At 46.4% G+C, this 10,593-nt stretch overlaps 1 long non-coding RNA gene across 1 annotated transcript; it reads right to left on the bottom strand.

Moving 5' to 3' along the window:
* Nucleotides 1-2,552: 2,552 nt before the first annotated feature.
* On the bottom strand, nt 2,553-7,423 carry LOC124855949. The gene is made up of 4 exons (XR_007035197.1): nt 7,149-7,423; nt 6,695-7,058; nt 6,216-6,388; nt 2,553-3,761 (listed from the first exon to the last, which is right to left on the bottom strand). It is a non-coding gene; the product is annotated as an uncharacterized LOC124855949 (long non-coding RNA).
* Nucleotides 7,424-10,593: the final 3,170 nt, after the last annotated feature.

Here is a 10,593-nt window from a genome sequence, read left to right as displayed (position 1 = left end):
TATTTTGAAAGGCCAACACTGGGTGAGCTCCAATATTAGTGTGATGCCCAGTCCTGAAATGATCTATTGTTTAAAATTTAAAGCCTTTTATTTTGTAGAGCATGTTTTGTCTTATTTTGAAAGTCCAGCATGGTTGTACTTTCAGGTCTGGGTTAGTTCCATTAGTTCAATAGAACCCGCTTGCTATTTAAAAATCATTTTCTATGCTCTTGTCAGCTCACAAAATCCATAGTAACTATGGAAGGTTGAGGCTTTTATTGTGAAGGTTTCAGAAGGCATTATTTCAAATGTCCACCATAGTCCAATTTCCAACATTGGGTGAGCTCCAACATTAGTGTGAAGCCCAGTGCTGCAATCATCTATTTTTTAAAATGCAAAGCCTTTTATTTTGCAGAGCCTGTTTTGTCTTATTTTGAAAAATCTAGCTTGGTTGTCCTTGAATGTCTGGGTTATTTCTATTGGTTATATAGAACATGCTTGCTCTTGTAAAACCATTGTGTATGCTATTATGAGCTTTCAAAAATCATTTGTAACTATGGAAGGTTGCTGAAAGAAATTGCCCTTTAGGGTTAATCACTGTTGTCTGGGAGTTGGAACAGCAGTACATCATGTTTAAGTATCCCACACAACATGGCCGCCATGTACTTGCCTCCTATGAAGATGGTCAAAGGGTTAGGGGTCAGGTCAGGTTTAATATATAGAAATGAATGAAAGTCAGAGGGCTGCACGGTGGTGCAGTTGGTAGCACTGTTGCCTTGCAGCAAGAAGGTCCTGGGTTCAATTCCCAGCCTGGGGTCTTTCTGCATGGAGTTTGCATGTTCTCCCTGTGCATGCGTGGGTTCTCACCGGGTACTCCGGCTTCCTCCCACAGTCCAAAGACATGCCTGTTAGGTTAATTGGTCACTCTAAATTGACCTTAGGTGTATGAATGAGTGTGTGCATGGTTGTTTGTGTGTTGCCCTGCGATGGACTGGCGATCTGTCCAGGGTGTACCCTGCCTCTTGCCCATAGACTGCTGGAGATAGGCACCAGCTCCCCCGCGACCCACTATGGAATAAGCGGTAGAAAATGACTGACTGACTGAATGAAAGTCAATGCAAAGTCCTCAGAAAGATAGTAATCCATGTATGTGTCTGTGTGTCAAAGTCCTCAGAAAGATAGTAATCCATGTATGTGTGTGTGTGTGTCTGTGTGTCAAAGTCCTCAGAAAGATAGTAATCCATGTATGTGTTTGTGGGTGTGTGTCTGAGTGTGAGACCAGAGAGGCAGGAATGAATCAGCCAATTAGCAAAGAGTGTCAGTGTAACTTGACAGCTGCTGTTTGTGAGTGCAGCACCTCAGTCTGTGAGCCTGAACAAGCCCCCGAACAAAGTCTAATATCTCGGAAACCGTACATGGTATTTGAAAACTTTTTAAACTTTGGGCGACAGCTATCCCTCGTCCCCAATCATGGAGATTTTCATAGCTCTATGTCATTCACAGTATAAAATAGGAGGATGGAAAGAAATGCTTTTACTCATGGTTCTCATTGAAATACATGGCAGAAAGCCTACAGAATTCATCTGACTCTTGGCGATCGAGGGGGTTTGACAGAAAACCGTGAGACCTAGAACAATTCTAAAGATATTGTGTGAAAGCAGAGGCCCGGCCCTACAAATTGACTGATAATGGTGACTTTAGAGCGAAATTTGTGACCGTGACGGCGAGTTAAAAATAATTTTTCCTGAAAGAAATCCTCTGTTTCTACACTAGTTAACTGCCATCTCCACTCTAGGGCTGGGATTTTCTGGCAAACTTTGTGTCGCTTGGAGTCTAATTGTAGAGAAACCGTAGCAGTTATCAACAAACCGTTTTCACTTCTGAAAAGCCGGCGGATTTCTGTACAAACTGAAAGTTAAACTGTGTTTCTAGGTAAAAGTATGGTATGCGATACAGCAAAGCCTCAAAAACAGTGCATTTTGAGGATTTCTTCCTCCCCTGACTCCATTCATTCCTATGGGATTTTTTTTTTGGGGGGGGGGGGTTCGTTAATTACGTCGCCATGGTAACTCCAAACGCCAAGAAAAGTAATAGCACACCTCCCGGGACCGAGCCGGACGTTTTGATATATATATTGTGGGGGTGCACGCTGCGGTTCGGGCCGCATTAAAGTGGATAGGTTTTGACCAGGTGAATAACAATAGGTGCCTGCCATGCATTGATACATTTTAACTCTTGGACAACAGTTTAGTCAGGTGGGCCCTATTCATTTATAGCAGTCCATTTACAGCACTTGTGTAAAATGCAAACCAAAGTAATGCACGTCCTTGATGCAGAACCTGAACCTGACTACATGAGGTCCACTGATGATTATTTCCATATTCAGTTCTACACTAGTCTGAATACAGCAGCATGAGGTCTGTGTGCATGGTGGTTAGTCATGATTATCCTTGGACTGCTTCTGGGTGTACAGAGTCATGTAAAGAATATGATACACATTTTTAAAAGATCTATCTGCATAAAGGTATGTCAGATCTTCACAAACTCTATATTTGCTCACAAAAGTTCTGAAAAAAAGAATCAGAATATCTTTTATTGTCATCGTCACAAGTTCAGCAAAACTGAGAGAAAAAGCTACCTGGTCTGTGCATAGAGCAATGAATGATTTATGTCAAATAGAAAAACTGGAGCAGTTCGGTAAAAAGAAAAACATATTCATACTGAAGCATATTTCTATTACTTCATCTCCTTCACATTCAGACTGGGCTGAGTTTAGCTGCTGCTGTTGGATAGAAACTGTTGTTGAATCTGCTTGTCCTTGCTTTAATTGATCTATATCGTCAGCCTGACAGTACCAGTTCTAACAGAGCATGACCTGGGTTAGAAGTGTGTTTCTGATGTTCTAGGCTTTTTGGAAACAGCAGGAGCTGTGAAGTTCTTCAAGTTTGGGTAGAGGAAAGCTAATGAACTTTAGGGCCGCATTAATGACTCTCTGGAGATCTCTCCTTGGGGTCACTGTACAGCTGGTGGACCACACACAGATGCAGTAGGTCATTATGCTCTCAATAGAGCACAGATAGAAGGACTCCACCAGCCTCTGTGTGATGTTATTTCTCCTAAGCATAGAAATACTGTCTCTGCTGGGCTTTCTTCAGCAGCTTCATACTTTAGTTCAGTTCTCCTCGATGTGGACCCCTAGGAAGTGGAAGTCAGTCACCCTCTCCATACAGTCCCCCACTGACTGTGGTAAAATGTCCGTGCTCTTTTTCCTATAGTCCACTATTATGTCCTTGGTCTGGAAGATATTGAGCAGCAAATTGTTCTCTGTGCACCACGCTGTCAGCCGTTCCATCTTGTCCTTATGGGATGACTCATCCCCCCTAGAGATGAGCTCCACCATGACCATGAAGGGGTTTGAGAAGTCCGGAGGGTGGTTATTTCTGGCACAGATGCCACATACTCCTTAACATCTTTATGCAGTGAGGGCCACCAAAATCTTCTTGAGATGAGTGCAATGGTCCTGGTGGCTCCAAGATGGGCTGAACACTTTGAAGAGTGGATCCAGTGAATAAGTTGAAGGTGGACAGACAAAGGCACAAAGGTTCAATTAGGTGAACCAGTTCTGGGATCGGGTTCATCACGTTGTGATTAAATCTTCAATCTCCCAAGTGAGTGAACCAGTAGTCCAGTTGGGAGGCAGAAGAGGTGTGGGTTCCTTCTCCAAGTCATCGGCAGAGAACTGTCGGGACAGGGCGTCAGGCTTAGTATTTCTTGATAGTGGTCTGTAAGAAATGGACAGATCAAAATCAGAGAAAAACAAAGACCAACGGGACTGGCGAGAATTCAGCCGCTTAGCTGACTGCAAAGAAGCTAAGTTCTTATGATCTGTTCAAACACAGGATGTTCAGCGCCCTCTAGCCAGTGACATGATTCCTCCAGGGCCAGCTTAATGGCTAAACGTTCACTGTCTCCCACTCTGTCCCTCCAAGAAGGCATGAGGGTGTAATTTTTTATCAGTTTGGGAAACCTGTGACAGAACTGCCCCCACTCCTGTGTCGGAGGCATCCACCTCCAAAACGAACTGTTTGGAGGGGTCAGGATGAACAGGATGGGAGCCTGAGAAAACTTCTCCTTTAAAAAAAAGAAGGCTGTGTGTGCTTCTTGTATCCAGGTGAATGGGATCTTGGAGGATGTGAAGGCAGTAAGGGGAGCAGCGGTCTGACTGTAATTCTTTAAGAATTTCGGCTAAAAGTTTGCAGATCCGAAGCGTTGTAATTGTTTGCGGGAGTCTGGTACTAGCCATTCGAGAACTGCTCTTATCTTTTCTGGGTCGGAGTGAACCTGTCCACCCTATAGGACAAAACCCAAAAACATAACAGAAGACTGTTTAAACTCGGATTTCTCAGATTTCACAAAGAGTCTATTTTCTAGAAGCCACTGAAGGACCTGGTGGACATGGCAGCGATGCTCCTCAATGTTCTTTGAATGAATAAGGATGTCATCAAGGTATCCAAAAACAAAAATGTTCAGGAAGTCTCTGAGGACTTTACTAAGGCCTGAAACACTGCTGGGGCATTACAACGGCCAAATGGCATCACAAGATATTCAAAATGGCCTAGAGATCTTTTGAAAGCAGTTTTCCACTCATCCGCCTGGCGGATTCTGACTAAATGGTAAGTGTTTCTTAGATTCAGTTTCATGAAGACCGTGAATCATGAAATGGTTCAAAGGCTGAGGAGAGAAGAGGGAGAGGGTACTTGTTCTTAATAGTAATCTGGTTCAAACACCTATAATCAATGCAAGGACGGAGGGATCCATCTTTCTTCCCTACAAAGAAAAACCCTGCCCACAGGGGAGAAGAGGAGTGGCGAATAATACCAGCCACCAGAGACTCATTTATATATTTCTCCATGGCTAGTTGTTCAGGTCGTAAAATATTATACAATCTGCTAGCAGGAAGAGGGCCCCTGGAAGTAGGTCCATGGCACAATTGCAGGGTCTGTGAGGTGGCAAAGACAGGGCTTTGATCTTATTAAAGACTTGCTTTAAGTCATGATACTCAGTGGAAACCTGTGAGAGATCTGGGAAGTTATTATCATCGATCTCTAAAATGGCTGACTGGAGGCAAGAGTAGAGACAGTTGGTGGACCAGGACTCTACACGACACTTGGACCAATCCAAGTGGGGGTTGTGTTTCTTTAACCAGGGAAATCCTAACACTAAAGAATTCAGAGAAATGGGGAACACAAAAAAATGAAATCTCCTACCTGTGACTTCCAGAGAGTGCAAGATGTAAAGGTCTAGTTCGATGGGTTATTTTCTGTAACTTTTGCCCATCTAATGTTGAAACTAAGCGGGGGGGACAAAAGGGGCTCCACCTCAATCTGGGCATGCTCTGCTAATCCCTGATCAATGAGGTTCTGTTTACTGCCTGAATTGATCAGGGCTGACAAGTCCTGGGTGTGCAGGTTAAATAATATTGAGGCAGGCAGGCTGAATCTGGGGGCTTTGAGAAAAATGTGATGGTCCGGCAGGCCCCCCTTTAAAGCTGATGAACCCTGTGTTTTGGCCCCATGGGACAAGTGGGGTAAGAGGCTATGAAATGATCTGAGGACCCACAGTATAAACACAGATTAGCCTGCCTGTGTTTCTGTCTCTTTACTGGTGAGAGGCGAGTGCACCCCACCTGTATAGCTTCGGGCTCGGAAATTGGAGTCAGAGGTAAAGGTATAAGGGTTTGAGATGTAACAGAAAATTGGGGTCTCACAGCAGCACACTCTACTCTGGACTTTCTCCTATCTCTTAATCGATTATCTACCCTTGTGGCTGAGGCAATTTGTTTATTGAGAGTCTTAGGTTCATCTAGAAGTGCTAATTCATCTTTTAAAGGGTGTCTTAAGGGCACAATTGTCCCAACCAGAAGCAGCCACTGAAGTGCGAAATTCAATTGAAAATTCAGATACTGGTCTGTTTCTTTGTCTTAATGACTACAAACAACGAGCTGCACTTGTCTGATCTGCTTCACAAGAAAACGTCTGTCTAAATTCCTGCACAAACTCTTCAAATGTGCAACCGAACTGATTGCAGTTTGTGAAACGGGCCTCAGCCCATTTTAAAGCTTTGCCGGTCAGTAATTCTAGAATGTATGATATCTTCAAATCGTCATGTGGAAAAGAATGTGTGGAGCGGTTAAAGACAAGTGTACACTGAAGGAGGAAATCCCCACAATTACCCACCTCTCCTGAGAACTTCTCTGGGTTAGGGGAAATGACGTCACGTGAGTGAGGCAGCTGTTGTGAGATCTGGGAAGCTGCAGTGCCATCTGCAGTTGCAGGGGTCTGCCTGTTCAGGGCATGTTGTATCATGGAGGAAATCTGCTCAAGCTGTAGGCTGGTTTGTCTCTGCTGATCTGCAATGGAACAAAGGGTTGAACTGTGAGTTTGTATTTGGTGTGTGTGTTCAGAAAGGGTTCTCCTAAGCTCATCTGCTGGGTCTGGCTGGCCTGAGTGTTCTGTCATGATTCCAGAAACAGATCCACATGCAGAAATACATTTAGGAAAATATTTCAGATTTTTAAGAGATTTATTTTCACAGGAATGAGTAGTGGGGAGAGAACCAGGACTGGTAGATCACTAACTGCACAGAGAAAGGGAGAAAAGGGAAGTACAGAGTGATGGGGATGACTATGATAGTAAAAGCAAGATATGACGCTTACTGGAGGAGATGACTGAACCGCCAGGGGGAAAGAAAGGTGTGGAGTCTGGGAGCACGAGACCAGAGGAAACCGAAGAGGGTAATACCCAAGGTAAGTTGGTCTATGGATGCTTGAAGGAGGTTTCCGGGATGTCCAGTTAAGCTTAGTCAGTGGTGTGAAGTAGGTGGTGTGGTGCGCTGGGTGGTGGGGCTTGCATGGGAGCTCATTGGAGGGTGAACAAGGTTCACTTATGATTGTGGCTGGTGGATCGCAGAGCCAGGAAGCTGCCAGCTTGAAGTTTGTCTAGAGAAGGTAATAGGAGGCTTGAATCTTAGATCCAGAAGTCAGGAAACAAACTGGAAACACAGCCAGGGCTTGAAAGTAACTAAGAAGGAGGACACACGAAGGTTAGTTGAAGCTCCAAGAAAACACGAAAGCTTAGTCACAAAGAAGAAGAGAGTCAAGAGTCTGTTACCACTGTTGGCTAACACTCAGGCGTTGAAGTGCTGGCAGCCTCCTGCTTAAATGCTTCCAGCAGCAATCAGCAGGATCAGCCACACCTGTCACCTGTGTGCCCATGAGCTCCCATGCCACCTATGGACTAAGCAGAGTAAATAGCAGGCAAGAAACAAAAAGCAAACAGATACTCCCAGACCCCGACAGTGGCTGTTTACGACAAACTCCAAACTCTTCAAACATATACTCTCAAAAAACAACAGAACCCGGTGAGTCTCCAAAAAGAATTAAAAGATCAAGGGAGACAAATTAATAAACAGACATATTTGGCTTTTATATTGTTAATATTGATTGTCCAATTCTTTGAGAGTTACGTCTAGCAAGAAAAGAGAAATAATCACGTCAGGGCAGATGACAAACCTGCTGTGAGTAGCACAACAAAAGTTCAGAATCAGAATCAGAAAAGCTTTATTGCCAAGTACGTTTTTGGACATACAAGGAATTTGTTTTGGCGTAGTCGGTGCAATACAATACAAATTAAACAGTATAAACATATCTACAATATAATATAAATATATGTGCACAGTTTTAAGTGAGTGAGAGTAAGTATAGAGCAGTATAAGATGCAAGAGCAATACAACAGTGCAGGTGATCATTGTGCAAGTAAAGCAGGAGTCCAAGCTGAGCGTTAATGTAACGCATAGAGTTACAAGTTACAGGTGTCCTGTCAGCAAAAAAAAAAAAAAAGGGGGGGGGGGGGGGGGGGAGGGAGAGTGTCAGGGTGGTTTCCGGGCTTTGTTAACAAGGCTGGTGGCAGATGGGAAAAAACTGTTCTTGTGGCGTGAGGTTTTGGTCCGGAAGGACCGCAGCCTCCTGCCAGAGGGGAGAGTCTCAAAGAGTCTGTGACCGGGGTGGAAGGGATCAGCCAGAATCTTCCCTGCCCGCTTCAGGGTCCTGGAGGTGTACAGTTCCTGGAGCGACAGTGGACTGCAGCCAATCACCTTCTCAGCAGACCGAATGACACGCTGCAGCCTGCCCTTATCCTTGGCTGTAGCAGCGGCGTACCAGATGGTGATGGAGGAGGTGAGGATGGACTCAATGATGGCTGTGTAGAAGTGCACCATCATAGTCTTTGGCAGGTTGAATTTCTTCAGCTGCCGCAGGAAGAACATCCTCTGCTGGGCTTTCTTGATGAGGGAGCTGATGTTTGGCTCCCACTTGAGATCCTGGGAGATGATGGTTCCCAGGAAGCGGAAAGATTCCACAGTGTCAATTGTGGAGTCACAGAGGGTGATGGGGGCAGGTGGGGCTGGGTTCTGCCTGAAGTCCACAACCATCTCCACTGTCTTTAGAGCGTTGAGCTCAAGGTTGTTCTGGCTGCACCAGTCCAACAGATGGTCCACCTCCCATCTGTACGCGGACTCGTCACCATCAGAGATGAGTCCGATCAGGGTGGTGTCGTCCGCAAACTTTAGAAGCTTGACAGACTGGTGACTGGAGGTGCAGCTGTTGGTGTACAGGGAGAATAGCAGAGGAGAGAGAACACAGCCTTGGGGGGAACCAGTGCTGATGGTCAGGGAGTCAGAGACGTGCTTCCCCAGCCTCACGCGCTGCTTCCTGTCAGACAGGAAGTCAGTGATCCACCTGCAGGTGGAGTCGGGCACACTCAGCTGGGAGAGCTTCTCCTGTAGCAGAACTGGGACGATGGTGTTGAAGGCAGAGCTGAAATCCACAAACAGGATCCTGGCATAGGTTCCTGTGGAGTCCAGGTGCCGGAGGATGAAGTGAAGGGCTAGGTTGACTGCATCATCTACAGACCTGTTGGCTCTGTAGGAAAACTGCAGGGGGTCCAGGAGGGGGTCGGTGATGTCTTTTAGGTGTGAGAGCACAAGGCGCTCAAAGGACTTCATCACCACAGAGGTCAGGGCAACGGGTCTGAAGTCATTAAGCCCTGTGGTCCTTGGCTTCTTGGGAACAGGGACGAGGGTGGAGGACTTGAAGCAGGCTGGCACATGACATGTCTCCAGTGAGGTGTTAAAAATCTCTGTGAAGACTGGAGACAGCTGATCAGCGCAGTGCTTCAGGCTGGCTGGTGAGACAGAATCCGGACCAGCAGCTTTCCGGGGGTTCTGTCTCCTGAAGAGTTTGTTTACGTCCCTCTCCTGGATGGAAAGAGCCGTCCTCGGCGTGGGTAGGGGGCTGGTGGGGGGGAACTTCAGGGTGGGGGTTGGAGGTGCCAAGGCCCTCTTGAGGTTGGAGAGATGGGGGTGGTGGATTGTGGCTGCAGCTGTTGGGGGGTGTCGTGGGGGATGGTTGCAGGACTGTCCCTTTGTCTTTCAAAGCGGCAGTAGAACTCGTTCAGGTCGTTGGCGAGGCGTCGGTCGTTGATGGAGTGGGGGGCTTTCGGCTTGTAGTTGGTGATTTCCAGACAGACGCAGAGTCGTTGGCTGAGAACTGGTTTTGGAGCTTCTCAGAGTACAGTCGTTTGGCCTCTTTCACTGCCTTGCCAAACTTGTACTTTGCCTCTCTGTATATGTCTTTGTCCCCACTCCTGAAGGCCTCTTCCTTATCCAGTCTTAACCTTCTGAGTTTAGCTGTGAACCAGGGTTTGTCGTTGTTGTAACTCACCCTGGTGCATGATGGTACACAGCTGTCCTCACAGAAGCTGATGTAGGAAGTCACAGCCTCTGTGTACTCGTCCAGACTGTTGGTAGTAGTCCTGAACACATCCCAGTCTGTACAGCCTAAACACGCCTGGAGATTCTCCACAGCCTCACTGCTCCACTTCCTTGTCGTCCTCACAACAGGTTTGCAGAGCTTTAGTTTCTGCCTGTATGCAGGAATCAGGTGGACCATGATGTGGTCGGATTGGCCCAGTGCAGCACGTGGGACGGCGTGATAAGTGTCTCTGATGGTGGTGTAACAGTGATCCAGAATGTTGTCCTCTCTGGTCGGACATTTTATAAACTGTCTATATTTGGGGAATTCGTGGGTCAGATTACCTTTGTTAAAGTCACCAACGACGATTACTAAGGAGTCCGGGTTGGTCCGCTCCACACTCAGTATCTGGTCGGCGAGCATGCGCTGTGCTACCTGCACGTTAGCTTGCGGCGGGATGTAAACACCGACCAGGATGAACGAAGCGAACTCACGGGGGGAATAGAAAGGCTTACAGTTTATGATGAAGGCTTCCAGGTCTGGAGAACAGTGCTGCTGAATCACTGTCACGTCGTTGCACCAACCACTGTTGAGGTAAAAACAGATTCCTCCACCTTTTGCTTTGCCGGAGAGTTCCGTGTCTCTGTCCGCTCTGTAGAGCTGGAATCCTGCCAGCTGCAGCGCAGAGTCCGGTATTAATCCACACAGCCACGTCTCCGTGAAGCACAAAACTGCCGATGAATAAAAGTCCCTGTTTTTCCCCAACAGCAGTTGTAGTTCGTCAACTTTGTTGGGAAGTGAGCGCA

Source organism: Girardinichthys multiradiatus, chromosome 19 (genome assembly GCF_021462225.1).
Source record: "Girardinichthys multiradiatus isolate DD_20200921_A chromosome 19, DD_fGirMul_XY1, whole genome shotgun sequence".
NCBI classification, from domain to species: Eukaryota; Metazoa; Chordata; class Actinopteri; order Cyprinodontiformes; family Goodeidae; genus Girardinichthys; species Girardinichthys multiradiatus.
Note: the sequence above shows the minus strand (reverse complement) of the source record. Positions and strands in the feature narration are given on the sequence as shown.